The sequence below is a fragment of the Centropristis striata genome, chromosome 4, assembly GCF_030273125.1.
Source record: "Centropristis striata isolate RG_2023a ecotype Rhode Island chromosome 4, C.striata_1.0, whole genome shotgun sequence".
NCBI classification, from domain to species: domain Eukaryota; kingdom Metazoa; phylum Chordata; class Actinopteri; order Perciformes; family Serranidae; genus Centropristis; species Centropristis striata.
In genome coordinates, this window is record NC_081520.1 from 36,103,436 (window position 1) to 36,123,966 (window position 20,531).

Sequence of the window (20,531 nt, forward strand, 5' to 3'; positions counted from 1 at the left end):
GGTCTACTGTTGTTGCTGCCTCGGCAGTTTAAAGTTATGCTTTAAATGCTGTGCATGCATGTTTCAATTATATGTGATCCTTTAATGGATAAGACAAAATGGGAAACTTGCAATTCTTTAAACATTAAATATCCAAACTGACTGTTCATTTCTTTCACATCATTTTGTAACCTAATGGCAATTATGACATCATTAAGTCAAATCATAAACATGGTTAACAATGGAAAATTCACAGCAAAAGTTTAGATCAAAATACCGTATGTCCAATGAGATTATTGCTTTTAGGTGATGAGTGGAAATCTTTGATAAAGCAGATAAATACACAGACCCATGAAGGTAAATCAATGTTAAATATTAAGTTTCTCCACACATTTTCAGAGGCTGTTACTAGAATGTATTATGATGACTAAATATGAGTCTGACATTCCAGGTTTTTTTCTTGTAAATTAATTTATTTTCATGAGAAATTTACAGAAACTGATACTGCCTGTCCGAAGTATTTTAAATTTGACAACAGACACTTTAGATTTTGTTATTGCTGCCAACTCAGCTCAACCAAGCTTTCATTACACAAAAAATAAATAAATATGTAACAGCGCCTCCCTGGGTTACAGCGGCTCATAACGGCCACTCTGTGTGGTCAAAGATGCCATTGCACCCTTATGCCGAGGCACACCTGTAGAAAGGTCACAGGTGAAGTTGACATCGAATTAATCAGCACATGCAGTTCCTGTCACGCTGCCGGTGAGCTGAGCTCTGGAAGAGGAAACTCTGGAGTTAGTTGTGAACCTCAACAAACCATTAAGTTATCAACAACTGGAACTACGACAGAGTTTGCTTGTTTTCCCCGCGTTGCTAATGACATTAGCTTATGTGGTGTTGAGAAGAGAACTTGGCAACCAGAAATGGACAGAGATAGGAGCTCAGTCTACAAACAAGGACCAACAGGAGGATATTACAGATATGGACCACTTAATCTCCAGAAAGAAATGAGAGGGGGCTTCGACTTCAAATAAGGTATGATCTAAGTTTGATTCCAGCTGGCTATCTACCTACATGTCTGTCTTTGCTTGCTGGTGTATTTACTGACCCTGTGTGGCTTTCAGAGTGCATTTTTCATATGCAGTGTGCTTGCTGATTTTATGAAGGTTATATACCTGTGTGCTGCTGTTTGTCTGGATCCTCACATTGTTGAGTCCAAGCAATTTGTTTCCATACACAGTGGCAAGAAAATACACTTGCAGGACTCTGTATGTTGTTCAGACAGTGTGTAATATATCTAATATCTAACTAGAATACTGTTGGCTGTGTAGGTTGTGATTTGTATGGCAAACCTACATATGCAAATGTGCAAGTCATGCGTTTGATACATGCATTGATACCTTTTGATCATTCATTGTTCCATATTTAGATACTGTTTGGATATGCTAAACTATGTTTGATGTGAACAAGCATGTTTGGATGTGTGAATGCTATTGTTGAGTATTCATTACTGATCTGTATCTGCATCAGGGCTTTGTAGTATGTTTGTTAACTAAGGAGATGCATGTGTTAGTCATTCATGATAACATGTGCATTGTTTCTTTTGAGGTCAAATTACATCTGTTGTCGAAATGTCATCGTAAAGTTTACTAATTAAATGGAATATCTTTTTACAAGTGTGAATTGTCTTACAGTTGTAAGTAAAACAATATTATTCTATGTACAGTGCCTTTTTAGATTATTTGACTTTCAGCATTACTGCTATAATGAGCCCTTAATTTCTGAGGTAACTTAGCTGGCCCAGGTGGTTTTAAGGGGCTAGATCTGCTATTTTTTCCACAAAAAGTTACTTCAAGTTTTTTTTTTTCATGTGGGTTTTTGTTTTTTGCATGCATATGTGCGTTTTTCTGTGTGCGTACATGTGTGTGTTTATGAGTGCAATTGTGTCTGTGTGTTCATGTGTGTGCACTCCACTCCACTGGCTAATCCCATTGTGCAGATGGCTCTTTATTTAATCTTGTAGTTCTGCTGCTTCAGGCTATGTTATGTTTGCAAGTGTCTGTGTTTTCTGTGCATGCAGCTGTTTATGCATCTATGTGCATATCTTTATGTTATTTTGTGTGAAACGTGGACAGATCAGCCAGCTTTTGCAGAGATACATTGTGAAGCTGACATCCAAGATAATGGGTAATGGGCCTCGTGCAGAAACTGGGAAATGCAGAACTCATGTGACCTTATGAGGTTTTTTGTTGGTTAGGGCAACATGTAGGGAGCATTTTATTTTATTTTAGGCATGAGTAAAAAAAATACGTAAATTGTTTTAGAACTTTTTGCACCAAGGTCAACATATACAGGATCCTGTCTTACTAATTCCTATTAATTGATCTAACATAACACTGTCTGGCTTTGTAAGTCTCATGGAAAGCCGCAGTTCACATCAGTGTAACCTTTCCAATTATAGCTGCAATTCTCTCATCTGTGCCTCTTTGTTTGATTCCTGTCCCGCCTTGTTAGGCATTACAAGCATGATATTATGTTAAAAAGGTCAAGTATCAGAACTGCTTTTGAACATTTTCCTCATTCTGCATGAAAGGTTATACAATCCTTTGAACATCATCGGGCTGTCAGTGACCATAATGACTGGGGAGTGTGGTAACACCATGGCATAACACCTCATGACAGCTGCTTCAAGTTCAGTCAAGTAAGACCCATACAAAATGCATGGTGAAAATTTCTTTATTTTATCTTCATTTTTCTTCCCTAAATAAACTAGATCAGCCTTTAAAATCTTTCTAATCCTCAGTGTAACTTCTAAGCGGGATGACAAAATGTCATCATGAATTTCCGCTTGTGGTTCAGACTGGTTAGAAAGTCAGGGAGTCATTCATTATGAAAGGAGAACTTCTGCCCCTCTCAGAAACAGGAGTATGTATACAATATCTTCACATGATGCAGGGTTGCATCATGCTGGTATCTTGGTCATCATTTGTTTTCCGTAATATTTTGGCCACTTCATATGTTAAAGGCAAAACCATATATTGCATCTGTTCCGTCTACAGTCTCTAATTGGATTGATGTTGTGCACTGTGATGTTGCCACACCTGCGTACGGAAGATCTGCTAGTTACATTTTGTGCATCCAGCACCAGACTGTTTGAAATAACAATGCACATGTAAATGGTAAATGGACTTATATATCGCTTTTCTAGTCGCTTTGCGACCACTCAAAGCGCTTCACACTACAGACTGCGCTCATTCACCCTTTCACACACACATTCATACTGGTGGCAGAGGAGACCCTAAACGGTCCCACCTGCCACCATTGGGCTCAGTATCTTGCTCAAGGATACTTCGACATAAAAAAGCAACATGCGTCTTGGGAATAGATGCATTGAAAACAGGTCTAAACACAGAGGACACAGCAGGAGATTAAAAAGATCAACAGTCAGCATGGAATGGTCATATCTTACTGAATTTAACTTTAAAAAATAATTTAATGAACAAAGAAAAACACTGGAAAAAAATGTTTTAGGGCTATTTTTTTATTCAGGTCAGTACTGTGGTATTCTGCTGAGCTGAACTGCTGTTTCATATTTAAGATTGCTTTTGAGGAAAACTTTGCGCAGAATTCCCAAGCTGTCCAGACAACGAGAGGCTTTTGTTTGAAGGGGATGAAGGTAGTGAATCTGATCGGCCATGATTGTTACAAGCTCTAACGCCATCTATAATGTATGATAATGTATAAAAGTGCCTTTGGCTTTTGCCGCTCTTGGAATAAGACACCTATGTGTGTCTGTCGTGTCGGGCATATACATTAGGAATTCAGCTGTAGCTGTGAAGTCAGACCAGCCTATTTAGATGAAGCAGAAGTGCAGTGACTCCAATAGCAGTACTCTCCTGACTTGATTTTTGTGATAAATTGTGTCAGTGGTTTGAAATGCCTGCACTCAGTGTTTCATTGTGTGGGAAAGCTGATTTCTACTGTACAGGTGCATCTCAATAAATGATATGATGGAAAAGTCCATTTCCAGTAGTTCAAGTCAAACAGCCCCAACTAAGTATTGAGTTATATAGATGCACATACTTTTCAGAGGCCAACATTTCCATATTAAACTTGGACTTTTGTAATATTACATTTTTTTTGAGACACTGAATTTTAGGTCTTCATTAAATGTAAGCCATGAAATGTTTCATTGCATTTCATTTCATACTGTGTGTAATGGATCTATATAATGTGTTATTTCCACTTTTTGAATTCAATTACTGACATAAATAAACTTTTCTATGGTATTCTAATTTATTGAGATGCACCTGTATTTTACACACAAGGGGTTTCCCAAAACAAGTAATACTGGACACCTGGTGTAACATCACTGTCATGCATTCATGGCCAACAGAACTCCTTTTCATTTCCCTTAATGTTTTATTCACATATAAACAAAATCAAATGAATAAATGACATCACGTTAATAGTCTAATGATTATGTTTGTCTGTCTTCAGTCAGGAACTATTTAACTCTTTTGTGTGATTCTGTATGGCTTCACAGTCGTAGGCTCTGCCCTCAAAAAATAATTATATTACTTTCAAACCTGTATATCTATGGCAATACAAGTTTATCATGACCCATCCTACACATTGTAAAGTTCTAACAGTACTCTGTACCCAACTCCAGTCCACTGATATATAAATAAAACACTTTATTCTATTGGCCCCAGTGTTCAAGCCAGAAAACATTGAGCTGCACAGGTTGAAGCGATTGTTAACCTTAGGGTGATAAAAAACACTTTATCTTACAGCAGGGCTTCTGCTTTGAAATATTTCTTCCCGGTTGTTTTTGAAGCTATATTTCTCTTGGAAGTAAGTAAGTGATGACTATGTTTCCTAGTTTGTCTTCTACTCTTTGAACTTATTTAGCTCTGCAGTAAAAGCAACAAGACATAGAAAGCGAGTTGTGCAAAGAGGCGTCTCTCATGGACACCTCAGCCTCAGTCCCCTCTGAGCCCTTTGACATCTGGGCCGCATCTATAGAACACTGTCATCTCTAAGGTGCCACAACCGAGGCCGAGATAAAATATCTAGTAGAGATCAAAGCACAGAGTCTGTCAGCCCGGCTCTCTTAAAGGTCACATCGCACATCAGTACGTAATAGCATAAGATGTTGAGATAGGGACAAAGCTAGCAGAAAGCAAGTAATGGTGAAATAAAAGACAGAGGTGAGGGTTACAAAGGAGATGGGATGGGATAAGAGGAAGAATGGGGGAAGAGAACAAGATGTCCACGGAGAAATTCTCAGGGTATTTATACTTAAGACATAAAACCGGGAAAGAATGGCTACATTTCCTAAAGAATGCCTTCTTTCTTCAGGCCAATAGCCTGATTTTTATCCAAAGTTAATGCTTAATTTATTGACAAAGAAACTGTCAAACAAATGGGACTAAAACTCTGCACATTAACTGCATAATGACAAATAGAATAGGGCTGGGCGATATATATCAATATAAAAGATATATCAATATTTTTTAAAATGTGATATGGAATTAGACCATATCACATATATCGATACAGTTAATTTTTTTCTTTTTTTTTAATAAAATAAATGCTGCCCTTACTAGGGTTTGTCATATGTAGTTCTTTTGTAATGTTCGTTATTCTTTTCTCATATAAATATATTTATTTCAGAAAAAAGATTGGCCTATTTTATTTCATAGGCTATTTTAATTTAAGATTTTTTTAAATTTAAATGCGCACTTTTTGGAGCTTTTGATTTAAATAAAAAAGGTACTCCTGTTATACAGTATTAATGTTCACTTAAACAGTTCCAATAAAACTTCTTGTGACATGTCATATTTGGCTTTGACGTTGACTGAACATTTGCTCTCATTTTTTGATCAAAATATCAAGATATATATCGTGTATTGATATTTAGTCTAAATATATCAGGATATGACTTTTGGTCCATATCGCCCATCCCTAAAATAGACCAAATCAATTTTATTTTAATGTACAACAAGACTGACGAAAAATGACATTTCAGTCAGGCTGCCCTGTAACCACATCATCTCTAACTCATCACAAATATGAAAACTGCCCATTTTTCAACTCACAGATGGGAGCGTATCTGGTAAAAAATAGACCAAAGGCTTTAAAAGAAAGGACTGGCATCATGTCCAGCCGCCTCACCAAGCCTGTGGACACATCAGCACGGGATACAATCACTGCTTGTCAGCTCTGACACACGCAAATCTAAATGCCAGGTCAGGCTGACATTGGTCTGTAATTTCCCTAGCTAACTGAGCCGAGCTCTCTGTTTCTTATCATTTCAGGCTCGCAATATAACAGCATGTGTAATGGATTACTGGCTTATCCTGGTGACAATGTAATGTTCTGTGAAGGAGAAAATACTTCAAGAAGTTTGGGCTCCCACTATGTTGTGTGCAAGGTAAATAGGTGTGAATGGGATTTCAAAGTATTTGTGACTCTCAACATCACAAAGTCTCATAGTATATTTCTCGCAATGACATTGAGGAGATGGAAATAAGAAGGTCGTGAGAAATTAGGAAAACTGGTTTCCCAAATGGCTTGATAAAAGGATATAAACATATAAGACAAGGTAAGAAGGATTATAGAGGACACAATTTCAGTTGAATAAACTCTTTGAATACCCTAGTTGTTAATAATTTATAGTATTTAGCAGGACCATTACTTTTCTCCAAGAAGAAGGGTTAAGGGGACCTTCGCATTAAAAGCTGGTGGCTTAAAAGACAGCTTCATTGTCATTGGTTCAGAACACACAATACTTATTCTCTACTTGTCTATAATCATCTAAAGTAGGGGGAAAAATGACTTGCCACAATCATTTCACATCCTGATTTCTAGACGGGAGAAGACAGAAGGAGAGAGGTCAAATGAGCACCGCACTGCCTGAGAAGAGGTTTATTTAATTCAGCTAATAGCTGAGAATGGAAAAAAAAGAAGAGATAAGTAGCCCAACTACAGACACTTTCATGCCAATGAGACAGTCACTTCTGATCTCAACAGTCGTCAGGCCTGGTGTTCACAAAGCCCTCTCAGGCTAACGTTACAGCTCCTACTGTAATTGGCCAGTCTGGTTGTAAATTCAAAGGATTATGGATTCTTTTCATTGCTAATTTTAATAAGTTCTTCAATAAGATTTCCCAAAGCAAAAAAAAAAAACATGAAAGACATGACAAGTTGAAGAGTGTTAAAAGATTTTGAAAAAGTGCTGTCGATACAGAGAAACTTCCCGCTGTAGGCTCTAAGCTGTCATCTTCTCGATTTGTCACATTCATCCATAACTTTTCCGGGACTCAACTATGTACGTCTGTGCTGCATGAATCTAAAAAAAAAAAAAAGTTTCAAGACTTGGCACTCATTATTTATATATTTCACTTCAGTGAAAAAAAAGCTCCCTTGAGAGGGTTTATGCTTGTCTCTTATGATCATTAAAGAGACGTCATGTAGGCTCTTCTAAATGAAACTCTAGATGAACCTTGTGACAAAATCAGTGTGGATAAGGCTTCTATAAAGGACAATCTGATACTCTTTCCTCTTTGCAACTTAACATTAATTAAAAATGTAATTGAGAACACTTAAGGGATGGGGAAAAAAGCATTTTAACCTAGACTTGACCGCATATATTGCGATCTTGTTTTGGCTGTGTGACTGATGCCGTGTTGGATGTAAGTAGGTTGTTCCTGCGATCTATGATCTGACGCTGGTTCCACACAGGAATACAAACCTTCAATTTAAAAATTCTATATACTCTCTATATTTCATGTCAAGACAGTTACATAGTAAACAGTTCTGGGTCACATAAGATTGAGAATCAGACGTTTGTACGACATACCAGAGGGACGGATTCAGAGCTAAAATACTGACTGAGCTTTTCCTCTGGAGACCAGGGGGAGGACAGAGGGGGGATAAAGGAACATAAAAAGAAGAGAGAGAGAGTTTTTTGGCTTGAGGCGAGAGTAGCAGAGGAATCTGGCAACCAAAAAGGAAGTGTCCAATCAAATAAGCTGCTAGTCTGGAAGACTTTACTGACTGACTGACTGGCGTTGCTGGCTTCTTCAAACTCCAGCTGCATGTGTCGATTCTCTGAGTGGCTGTCTTGAAAGGTTGCTAGTGCGAGCTAAACTAGTCTGTCTGTCACAGGAAGCTGAAAGGTGCCAGCTAAAAGTCTGTGATGCGATACACTAGCTGGTCTGAGTCCTGGTTTGCCTTTTTTTTTTTTAAATTTATTTAGTGGTGCTGGAGACTTAAAATGGATGACCACATGATTTTAAATGAGACTAATGTGTCTCAATTTGCATATTTCTGTGTTTACAATTGCTTTTTTTTAAAGTGAAATGTGTGTTTTTTTCCCACTAAGTACAGCAATATACCATAGTGAGATATAAGCCATTATTTGGTTAATTTATCATTTTATGGCTATTGCTGACCATCACTGACTCATCTACCGAGCCTCTGGCAAGTCCAATAGATCGTGTGTCATTTGATACAACGCTACTGTCAAAATGTACATAATAGACAAGTTACTACATAGTGTACACAGTATACCCCCATATGTTAAGTGTGAGAAGTCAGAAGTGAGGATAGGACTCTAAAGAACGACAGTTCAAGTGTGGTGGTGGGGTCAAATAAACACTTTAACTGAGGAGATTTGTGTCAACATTCTTAATTTTAGATATGCATGTTTCATAAACTTAACCACACTGGACTAGAGATATAACAAATCACTATGAGGGTGTCTTGACCAACTTTTATGGCAGTCCATCCAAAAAGTGTTGACACAAAACTTCACTTTCACTGAAAACCACAAGTGTACCACAGGGTAGTGGACAAGTCATTATGGTATATTGTTGTGCAGCCAAGAACTTGTGTTCTAAATGTTGTGCCGGTTCATCTAGTAAAAACAATGTTTATGAAAAGAGATGAACCTTTACCTTTTAAGAGCTGGCAGGCAGATTGGAATCTGAGGAGGCACTAATGTTTAGTATAACAGTAGCAGCTGTTTACAGTACATGACTCATCTTGACATTTGAGGAGTTAATGACTGGCTTTTAACCTTATCTATTTTATATCATTAGTAAGTGCACATTACCCCGAGATATTTACTTGCAAGCTCACCGAGCCAATTTAGTCCCATGCCATGGGCTGCTGTCTGTCACCGTCACACCAGAGATACAGTATGTGAGTGACTTATGGTTTTAAATACAACTGATGATAAGATATGCCAACCCCTTAAGTTGAATGTTTGTTGATGTATAAAAAGCATTTGTGTTTTAATCAGGAAATCCACACATTTCTCATTACATGCAGTTTGGATACATTTTTTTCTTCTTCTGCTTTTTCATTATTTTCTTCAATTTATTTCTGCTTCTTGTTGTGCTGAAACTGTAAGTAAATAATCAGTAGATAATAAGTAAGCAAATAAATCCAAAGAATCACACTCTTAGGAATTTTCACAATCAGTTATTTCCATCAAGCAACTTATGGGATCATCACCGGAAGAACATGTTCTGAGGTTGCAGCCAACAGCCAAATAAAGATAATTATTTTGCAAGCTGGTGCTTGTTGCACGATTTAAAGGTGCAATTCGTAATTCTTGGCCACATGCTCCAAAAAATAGGGGGCAGTATTTCATCTTGTCCAGGTATTGCATTATTTACTAAAGGCAGTGAGGACACTCACTAAACCTTAGTGTCCTCAAAAACATTTAGCAAACTGTCAAACTAAGATTAAGCTGATATTCTGTGTTTAAGAGGCTGTATTTGGCCAGGAGTAGAGTCGGGTGTCGGAGCGATGCAACCTGCTAGTTCCACAGCTTAGCAAAATGCGGTACGTTTTCATGCAACCAGGTCTCTGATATCACCATAATGCGGAGGTCCGTGCAGTGGTTCGTAATCTTGTGGTATCCAGCTTGTTGATGAAAAAGTGGGCATTGGCAAGAAAATGTGCTACAGGAGTTTCTTTGCTGGGCTGCTCTTAGCTCAGCTTGGATCCCGGCTCGCCTGCCGAGCTTCTGCCTCCTCTCACATTGTCGCCTATGAATACTCTCTGCTGGGCATTTTTTTGTTTTTGTGCTCAGCTGTACAAGTAATCTGCACGAGAAACAGCTGCAACAATCTCTTTGACGCAGAATCTCAGTTTGTATGGTGGTCTTAACTTTAGTCTTCGTTGTAAGTTAAAGCTGTGGTGTAAGCTAAAGTGGTGTAGCGGGCTAGGGAACAGCTGGTTAGCATGCCATTTTTCTCTCTACAACTCAATACAAAAAATATTTGATATAACATCAACACTATCAGATTGCCAACCCTGTTCATTTTTTATAATGTTTTAAACTGAAGAAGTGGCTGAATCTTACAAATGACACCTTTTAATCTAGATAACGGACAACTCTGTACAAACACGTTATATTTTAAAATGTTTTTAAGGCATAGCTTTGATCAGGGGGTCTGCCAGCGGTCCTAACACTGAATATAAGTTGCAGTTAACTTAAAATAGTCTGTATAGAATTATTATCTTTTTTTTTATAAAAAAAGAAACAAATCAGGCATTTCTGGGCAAACATAACAGCTAATTGGTCAGTATGTCCTCACTTGCATTATATATCATTAGGTACAATGAGCATTGCAACATCTAGGGGATGCTAGCAATGTTTCAGACTTTAAGTCTTGCTTTTATTTTTAGTTTATTTTTATTTATTGTTGACTGAAAGAGGTAACTCACAGTAAGGAAGTTCATGACAGGAGCACACAGGTATCTACAGCAGTTTACTGCAACTTTAAATTTGTCTCAACTCTAAAATTGTTTCAAAAGCAGTTTAGTTTAAGGTCAGCGTTTGCCCGTCTGCGGCTCACCTTCATTTTTGCTGTTGGTCATTTCTGCGTCTGCTACTATGTTTCACTGTGTGTGATGTGACTCTGTGTGTTGCCTCATTACTGTGAGCTGCTGGAGCCGCCCACTCCCTAAAGCTTTAGTTGTCTGTGTCTTGTTACCCTGGATAGCTGGGACACACAATCAGTGAAAGTGAGAGGAGCTAATAAGCCAGTCCAGACAGAACAAAGGCAACGGTTTAGTACCAGGGGGTCTGTAGTTGTATGTGTACTGTAAGTGTGCATCTCTCTGTCTGTTGCTCTTTTCAGCTTTGTGACACCCAAGTAAACGTCAGAACTTAAAATTAGCACCTGCCAAATGGAAACAAAACTTTAAACTTTTCTTTATAGCCATTATTTGTATGGATATGGTTCACTGATTTCGTCTTAACAAATGAGTATATTCTGTATTCCCAACCGATATTCATGTAATTGGGCAAGAATTTATTAGACAAGTCAAGGTGGTCACAGAGGACTTGAAAAAAACCATACTGTTGACCTATAAAGGGAAACAAAAATTAACATCTCTTCAAGAGAACAACAGAAACTTGAAAAACTGTTTCATGAAACTCAAACCAATTTCTACGATTAGATAACAATGCACATTTGGTCCCCGTCATTGTTGTCATTGTTATTGCTATTCCATAATAGGGTAAGTAGACATTGGTCATAAACTACAGTGCTATCAGATCCAAGGAAGGAGAAAGAGACATGTTTATGGAGACACTCCGTAAGTTGTCTGGCAATGAAGTACTGCAGTCTGTTGTCAAAATGTCTAGTTTTTATTGAGAATCGAAGGGCATTAGTCCACCAACAGACTGAGACATTTTGAGGAAAACACCACATTCTTCCTGACTGCCAGAGACAGAAGGCATGACAATGAACTCTGTTGGCCATCCAGAGTGTATAGAACCTTAGTCACAGCCATAAATAATTACATTGTTCTATTTCATTATTCCTGCATAGGAATTGTCATCCCAGTACTCTTTAATACCGTCTTTGGTGGTCAGGAAGAACTCATAGAACCTTAGTTACATCTGCAGCTCTCATTTTGCTGTCAGCGTTTCTCCTTTGATCTCTGTGTGTCACCTGCAGCAGGGCTTTGCCACCTCCACCTGGTGAAAGGAAAAGTGATGAATCAGCACTTTGCCGCCTTCTTGTTCTTTCCACCAATATAAGCTGCTCTGTTTCAACAGTGTTAGTCTGACAAATCGTGCATGCAGGCTGAAGCCCTTGTATCCACCCTGTGATTCGGGTCCACTGCGAAATATAACGGAGTCTTCCTTGGCCTATGATTCACTCTTCTACCAAGATCTATGAAAACTTGGCCAGCAGTTTCTCAAAGACAAACCAAAAACATAACATTCATAGTGGAGGAATTGCATAATTCCATGACATAATGTCACTTCAAGCGAAGTCCCACTCTGATTACATTTTAAGATTAATAAATTACACATAATACTATTAGTAATAACCCTAACACAGATAACATACCTCAAATCCAGCACATACTGCATGTAATTTATGCTGTGAGTGAGAGTAGACTGCTGTATGAAGGCACTGACTTATGAGTTGATTTGACTCTATGGATTCTATGTTTCCATACGAATCAGACTAATGTGAGGCTATGTCTGCTTTTTACCAGAACCTATTAATGTCAACACAGTGCTGTATAATCAGGTCATCAATCAGCATAGCTCTGGAGTGTTCATTGATCAGTCCTGTACCCCCTTACTGCTAGATTTACTGGATATATTTATAGCAGTATCATTAGGTATAATTGCAATCAAGCTGCTATAATTAGTCAGGTAGACATGCACATGCTGTTAGTAAGCGCAGTGAAGCAGACACACTCCACTACAGTTTTAAACTCAAAAAATGCTGCTATCAGTAAGTGTAATCATCTATTTTTTAACAGTATTTTCATGGAGAATGGTAAACAATAATAAGACTGAAGAGTAGCTGGTGTAGCTGTTGAGAATTATGTTTTGTAGGCGTTTGATGAGGACAAACATCCTAATATAAATTATCTGAAACATGCCATTCTGGGCCTTAACATATAAACGCAATTATTTTGTCTAAAATGTAGACCTAGTTTTAATTTGCTTCTGACCGTACAGAATAACCAGGGATTATAAAAACAGTTTGCAGTACTTAGACCTCTTAACCAAAAGGGTAACAATGTTTGTAGCAGGTTAGTATGATTCACTGTCTGACAGCGTTTTCAAAAGGAAAGTGACCATGAGACTGAGACAGATGCAAACAGGTTTTCAAGACTCCTCTGCAGCACAAGAATGGCCTTCTTGTAGCGGAGGTATTTACCACGAGAGTGAACATAACCAGCAGTAGAAAGGAGGGATCAACAGTCCATGTGGATATAAAAAAGTACGTGTCCATAAAAGCTCCATTATGTGCACCTTGTTTCTGTAATGCCATGAGCCTGTCAGGCACAAGGGGCTTAACACTTGTGCTTAGAGAGGATGCATGATTAGAGTGAAACTACACCGTGTTTTTGTTACCAAGAATCCCACTAAAAATATTTAATTCATTGGTTTTAACCACTGCAGGGGGAAGTCTCTCTGATGCATCTGATCCCTGTTGACTTCTAGCATATTGCCTTGTGATCAGGTGTACAGTACACTTTTCTTGTGTTCTTCTCTGTATTGTTGTAAAATGAAAAACGAAAATATAAACCCTCAAGGATTGTATATTTTCCATAATTTGTAAGTTAAGGCTCTGGTCAACTAAATAAAATCTTGGTTTGCTGACATTCTGCCTACTCGTAGAAAAGAAAAAAATGGTGAAAAAAAACCCCAACATATTTGCCAAGCCTATCAGCTGCTAGCACAGAATCTTTTTCTGTGGCAAAACCCCTGTGCCAACAGCTTCACTAAGCTAAATCCAACATTTATTACTGCTTAGTTAGTAAAACTGAGCCTCACAATTGATGTGCTCACTCTAAATTATTTCTGTAGAGTGGCATCTGCGGCCTGAAGCGCAGATTCCAAATTTATTTTTTGACATATTTTTCCTCTCCCTCTCCACTCTAGCTATGACGTCATGCACTCTAGCCTCTTCATAAAGTAACATTGGGGGGATTTTTGGTGTGTTTTTGCTGAATAATTTGAAAACTCTTTGCCGAAACCCTTAGAAAAGTCATGGCACACTTGTTGATTTGATACTTTTTTAGTGTATGTGCAACCAAAACTCTGGGAGGAGTAGTTGACCGAAAAAAAACACGGAAGAAACGGAAGAATAATGGGTAGAAGCCCGGTGGATAGTATATAGTGTGCTCTTACAAGCACACTCAATAAAGATTTGTAGGACTGGTGAGGTGCATTGGACTGATTTTACTGTTCCACCTGACAGCACAAACATTGAATGTTTATGTGAGTAATCATGGGTTTGTGAATGAAGGCGAACCTCAAAGTATTCATCGATACTCAGCGGTGAAGGTGAGTTTTGCCTTTGACTGTGTGGATTCGCAGCGTGCCCACATGTATAGTGGGTGAAGCTGCACCCACAGGTGTGATTAAAATGGTACACATACAGTAACAACATGTGCACACCTTCTATTGCAGTGTAGGTGGGTGTTTTTCTGGCTGAGGATAGAAAGCAGACTCTGTTCCTACTGTGCCAGCCTGTACACCTGTTTCAGGTCGTGTTAGCTGGTTCAGGGCAGAATACCGCATGGCTACTCATTCACACAGGGACACGCAGAGCAGGGAGAAAGGGAATGTGACATTGCCACCCTCTGCAGTTGTCCAGTCCATGTGATAATGAACAGGCCTGTGCACTGTTACACTGTCCCAGACGAGTTTTTGTGGAATCAGCAAGTCAGCAGGGTCAGCGTGGAGCCTTGGCGCCCCCCATGCTGTGACAGGGTTAGCACCCCTGTTTAATTGCATCCTGTGCTCATGACCTCGTCTGGGACATCCAGATTGTTATCAAGCTGTTTGATATTTTTTCCGAGGCCTTGCGATGCAAGTTGTCAAACAAGCCAAACTGTCACTCAACGAATAGGAATATTCTAACATCTTATTCCCTCCTCTCTTTTTTTTAATTTTTTTTTACCAGCTTTCTATTTTCTGACAGGAAACAATTTAATGAAATGTGTATTTTTTTGTTTTTTTTACAACTAATTATTCTCAGGAGGTGAGTAACACTGCAGCTGTAACTGACTCACTAATTTGCTCATTAGACTGCTCATCCATAATTCAATTCAGTATACGATATACAATATTTTTGCAAAATACATCTGTAGATCTTTTGATGTTCAAGAAACAGGGGTTCAAAACACATTTTGTTTTCATGCCTTTTGCACAGAGAAAATAAGCAGCCTAAACAAGTTGCAGTTGGGGATAATTTGTCACTGACATTGTAAAGAATATAGTATGCAAGGATGTCTCGTATAATTGCCGTGGCATTTAGTCGGAATTTCTATCATCTAGCCAGTCATGTTCAGCAAAGTTCGAGCTTTTCTTTCAACAAACTGAAGCTCAGTTTGGATTTAAAGCCAGCCCAGGGAAATCCAATTAAAGAGAGTCACTTTTGGTTACCTTGATGATTTAAAGTGATCCTATTTTGACTGACAAGTTATCCAGCCTAATAAGTGAATGCAAATACGCCACTTCTTTTACTGCTCCTTCAGTCTGTCTTTTTGCATGTTTCTGTAAATTCAAAACTTGTCAGAACTGTTATTTTTTAGTCATTTATCTTCTTCCTGTCTGTCCCCCTCCTATTTTATCTTGTAGCAGTATGTCTTTCAGTTTGTCTGTCAGCTTGTTTACTTGTCTTTCTAAGCCATCTGTCCCTTTCCCTATTTAATCTGCTTTTCTGTCTGCCTGACTGACAGTTTCCCATCGTAATGAATAAATCATCAGAGGCCAGGTGACATAGGTCAGAGGTCTCAGGGTTAAGTGTGATGATAATATTACCTCATGGTTGATTCACTTCACACTTCCAGGAGTCAAGAATCCATCAATATTAAAGATGTACAGTGTGCTGTGTCCTGTGCACCACCTTTTTACAGTACTACCATGTTATTACACTTCGACAGTCATTCTGCTGCTACTGTGGAAATCCAACTTAAAACAGAAATGACCAACTTAACATTCTGCCCTCTTTTATACAGAATAGGGGGTGTGGAGCTGGGGGTATTTAGGGGGAGATAGCAAGTCAACAGTGATGTCACATATAATTGCTATACACCATCTGAAAGCTGGGAGCCGAAAGATTAATTTAGGATGCAGCTCAGCACTGTTTGTCAAGATGTTCCACTCATAAATATGTCATATTAATTACTTATTTAATTCATCAGTTAAAATCTTAATGAATGATTAAGTGTATAGTAGGGCTGCAACGATTCGTCGACGTTGTCGACAAAAATCGATAATAGAAATAGTCGACAATGAATTCCATTGTCGACTATTGTCGCCAGACGTGTTTTTCCAACAGAGTGAGGCATCTCACTTCATTACAATCTCTGCCGAGCGCGAGCGGTAACGTAGGCCTACACAGAAATGGCTGCGTCCAACACAGCTACACGTACCAAAACATAGAAAGTTTGGGAGCATTTTAGCCTGGATACGGCCAATAAAAAAATGACTTGCAAGGTTTGCAAAGCAGACCTTGCGTGTTACGGCAGCACCTTGGCGATGCACGAGCATTTAAAAAGAAAGCACGTCGGGCATTTGAACCAAACGGAGTCTGACTCGCCTCGGTAAGATTCAAGTAACATTCAGCCGATACGTTTCGTTTATAAGCGCATTTTTTCGCTTTAAAAGAGAGCTTTAACGTTATGTCTGACGAACAAATTTTAAATTAAATGCATGCAGTCTGAAGAAGAGAGCCATCATGGAGCCTTTCTGCAGAAGAAGCAGATGTGCAGCAGCAACAGGCTCCTCACTAAGTCAGTACTGGTGCTGGTCTGTGATATGAGGTTCCAACAGGTGAGCCCAGTTCAACCCAGACTACATCCAGAACCCAGAACCAGTTCCATCCACTTGATGGAGCAGAAATAGTTTTATAAAACACATTTTCCTGTCCAGAAAAAATGGACAGAGGTTTATTTATTTTTTGTATGAATCAGCAGCTGAATTGTTGAATAAAATATGTTTTTTTCATTTAAGTACCCATCTTTCTTGTGTTAATTATCATTTGTCACATATTTAAAGCAACTTCATGCTAAATTTAAGAAAAAATGAATAATTATCCGATTAGTCGACTAATCGTTTCAATAGTTGGTGACTAGTCGACTATTAAAATAGTCGTTAGTTGCAGCCCTAGTGTATAGGGGCATAGAACATTATGATATGAGTGTATGAATGCTATTCCCATGCTCAATTATGTGTCATTTGTTGGGTTCCAGTTTTGTGTTAATACCATTTGTTGTGTACATGTGGTGCTAGATCTTACCTTCTTTTTCTGTACTCGAGCATTGATTGAAAAGAATTGGAAAAAAACTTTGATGAGCACCACAGTAAATTCATGCTGTGATTTTGTTTCAAAAACAAAAATGTCAAAAAGTGGACATTTTGGCGATAACAACCACTTTGGTTCTGGTAACTAAGAAAGCCCTTTAGTGTCAATATACTGAGGAAAGCCAGCATTAGCATTAAGACTGAGTCTGCTCCAACCTCGGTAAGAAAAAAGTCTACAAAAAGTCTGTGCCACTGGAATGCAAAGGGGTATCATTTAGAATACCTGAGCTGAATTGCTTAAGCTATTGTAAAACTGACGGCACATTTATTGGACTTTTCACAAACTCCACAAAACTATGCTTTTCAACACTTCATCTGAAAGTGAGGCGTGCACAGCAGGGAATGGAAAATGGAAAGCATGTGATTTGTGAGCTGGCTTGAAGGAGTTGTGATTGACAGGAGGGCTGGTTCAATGTGAATGCAAACACATTTTACTCCTTATTTCAATCTTTGAACATTCACTCAAAGTCCCTGTTTTTCCATCATGATGTGAAAATTACATAATAATGTCTCGCTGGAGCAAATCAGGTTTGGCAATTCTCTATTTTTTTTTCTCAACCAATTCCTCAAATTTCACCTTTCCACAAGGTATTACTCACTGTGATGGATTACCTTTTTAAACCAAACTGCAACCTTGTGGGGCTGAAAAATGAAGTTTGTGCCAGAAAAATGAAAAAAGTGCCAAAAACTGAGTGAGACTGCTTTCAAAAGCAGGTCAGTGCCCATAGACCCCCATGTTAAAATACCAAACTTTACAGCAGAAATAAACATCTTTACAGCTAATTTACTTGATCATGACAACTGTACGGGGTTGTTTAAATTATATCAAGTCTTAAAGTTATGCTTGGTTGAGGGTGGGGCCCATCACAGCTGGCGTGTTTCAATAATCAGGCTGCAACAAACAGCTCAACCACGCTCCACCTCTTTGCGCATTTTTGGATTACTCCGGAGTTAGGCAGAGTTCGAAGGTCACCTTTTCAGTGACATCAGACCTCCATATTTTTTTACAGTCTACAATGTAAACAAGTTTTAATATACAATCCTAAAAGCTGTGCATTGAGATGCCCTACGTGCAGACTTATTCATTGTTATGAGCTGCAGAATCCTCCAGTACAAGCTAATTCCTGGGCAGACTGGGTTTATCTGGGTTCCTCGGTTGGATGTGTAAAATGAGCTGAAGAAAACATGCCACAATAGGGTTGCATGACAAATAGATGCAGCTTGCTTAAACTTTAAATTGCTATTTCCAACTTCCTTTCCCCATTTTTTAACACTTCCTCCCACAGAAACCACCACCCTCACTGAGTAGCCCATCTCCATAGACTCCTTGCAGCCTTATATTTGCAGCCTTCTGTGTTTCTTCTGTGTGCTGAAATGACTGCCCTACATTTGAAAATGCCACATCAACTCTATTGTTGTTTGTCAAATCAATTTGAAATTCAGTGGAAGCCAGCCCACCCACAGCCTGCACCCGCCTCTTTGAGCTCAGAGCGCCGACAGTGTGAGCATTAAAACACAGTCTCTTTTGGAGTGGAGAATGGTGTGTTTCTGATTTTCTGTCTAGTTCAGTTCCCTTATAGTGAACTGGGTTGACAGCTTGAATGCTGTTACATTCTGCACGCCTCAGTTAAACCCTGCTATAGCCCGCCACTACACACTCTGTGTTTTACTGTGCTCTGACAGAAAAAGCAGCCTTTATCCACACAACCACTTTCTGCTCTGAATACACACTCAAAGACCGAGTACACATAGGTACCCACGCAGGCACACAAACAACACCTAGATGTGCAAGCTTGAAACATGGTCTCATAAAATTCACACAAACTATGTGAGTGTGCATACATCCACACATAGAGACACACACAATGACCGAAAAGCATGCTGAATTTTCAAAAAGAGCTTTCTCTTCATGAATTATACTAATGCACTCAGAATAGATAAACAAAATCATTCCATATTCATGCCTTTTAAAAGAAAATACATTAAACAGCATTTTGGAAAATACATGCTCTTTTTGTCAAGCTAAAATCAGCAGCCAATTAGCTTAGTTTAGCACAAACTGAAACAGCTAGCCCCATTCTGTTTGATGGCAAATACCTGCCAGCGCCTCTTATGAAATATAACATAGTAACTATTGAGCTTTTGAGGTGCTGGCAGGCAGATTTGTTATCTTCAAAGAGTGCCAGGCTAGCTGTTTCCATTTCTAGTCTTTGTGCTAAGCTAACTGTCTAGCTGTTAGAACTTTACATTTATTTACTGGTAACCCATTACAGAAATAATATTTATTTCCCCAGTAACGAGTAGTGCAATGAATTATAACAATTTTAGTAATACTATAAATAACCATACAACCTTACTTTTACTACTTCCTCATTATGTTTTCGCCGCATATCAAGAACCAAACGCACACAAGGAAACAGTATTTCCCCGACCACTAACGTTGAGAGGCAGCCTGCACTACTACTTCTCCTCTCCTACAATCTCTGTGTTTAGCTGATAGCAAATCACCTACTGTTGCTAACTGTAGCTGCTGTCAGCTAGCTCAGTTAGCTGGCTGCCAGGACTGAAAGCTCAGAACACTGAGGGAGCATTGTTGTTTACCCCACTACCGAAGGAGCTTTGGACCACTAGGAGGAGGAGGTTTTCAGGCATTGCTGAGCTAGGAAGAGAAAAGGGGAGAATGACTGTGCCAGAGAAAACTTTGAACTGGCTTTTAGAGAGCTTTGCAAAACAAAACACGGCTGTTTTTATGTTTGACTCCTAAGTAATATCAGCTGGCTTGTTATTTCTTGTATAGTGGTATTTGCTTGATGTTTGGCTGTGTTAGCAATGTTGTCGACTAGTTTTTGATCATAAGTAATCATACCGAATGCACATGTCATGCATACCCATCCTCCCAGCTCAATGGCTGTGGGTAGTGTGGTGATATGTTAGAATATAGTCAGAAAAACCTCATGGATGAAGCGCTCAACAGTGCTATGTCAGCGCTTTTCTGCCACTCTATGGACACGCCCTCTGGTTATGCACTATCTCCCAAAATGAGATTTGAAAAAAACTGCAAGAGGCTGTGCTTTAATTACCCACTATGAAGCAACATTGCCCTCTTCCATCTTATTATGCCTGGCAGTATTTCTGTGGTTATTAATGAATCATTAATTAATTAATTAGTTAA

General features: G+C 38.8%; 1 long non-coding RNA gene across 1 annotated transcript in view; it reads left to right on the forward strand.

Moving 5' to 3' along the window:
- The first annotated feature begins 723 nt into the window (after nucleotides 1-723).
- The window catches only part of LOC131970509 (uncharacterized), a 47,499-nt gene continuing 27,691 nt past the window's right edge, over nucleotides 724-20,531 (forward strand). Inside the window, exon 1 of the long non-coding RNA XR_009394187.1 lies at nucleotides 724-1,017. This is a non-coding gene — a long non-coding RNA (uncharacterized LOC131970509). The remainder of the gene's footprint in view (nucleotides 1,018-20,531) is intronic.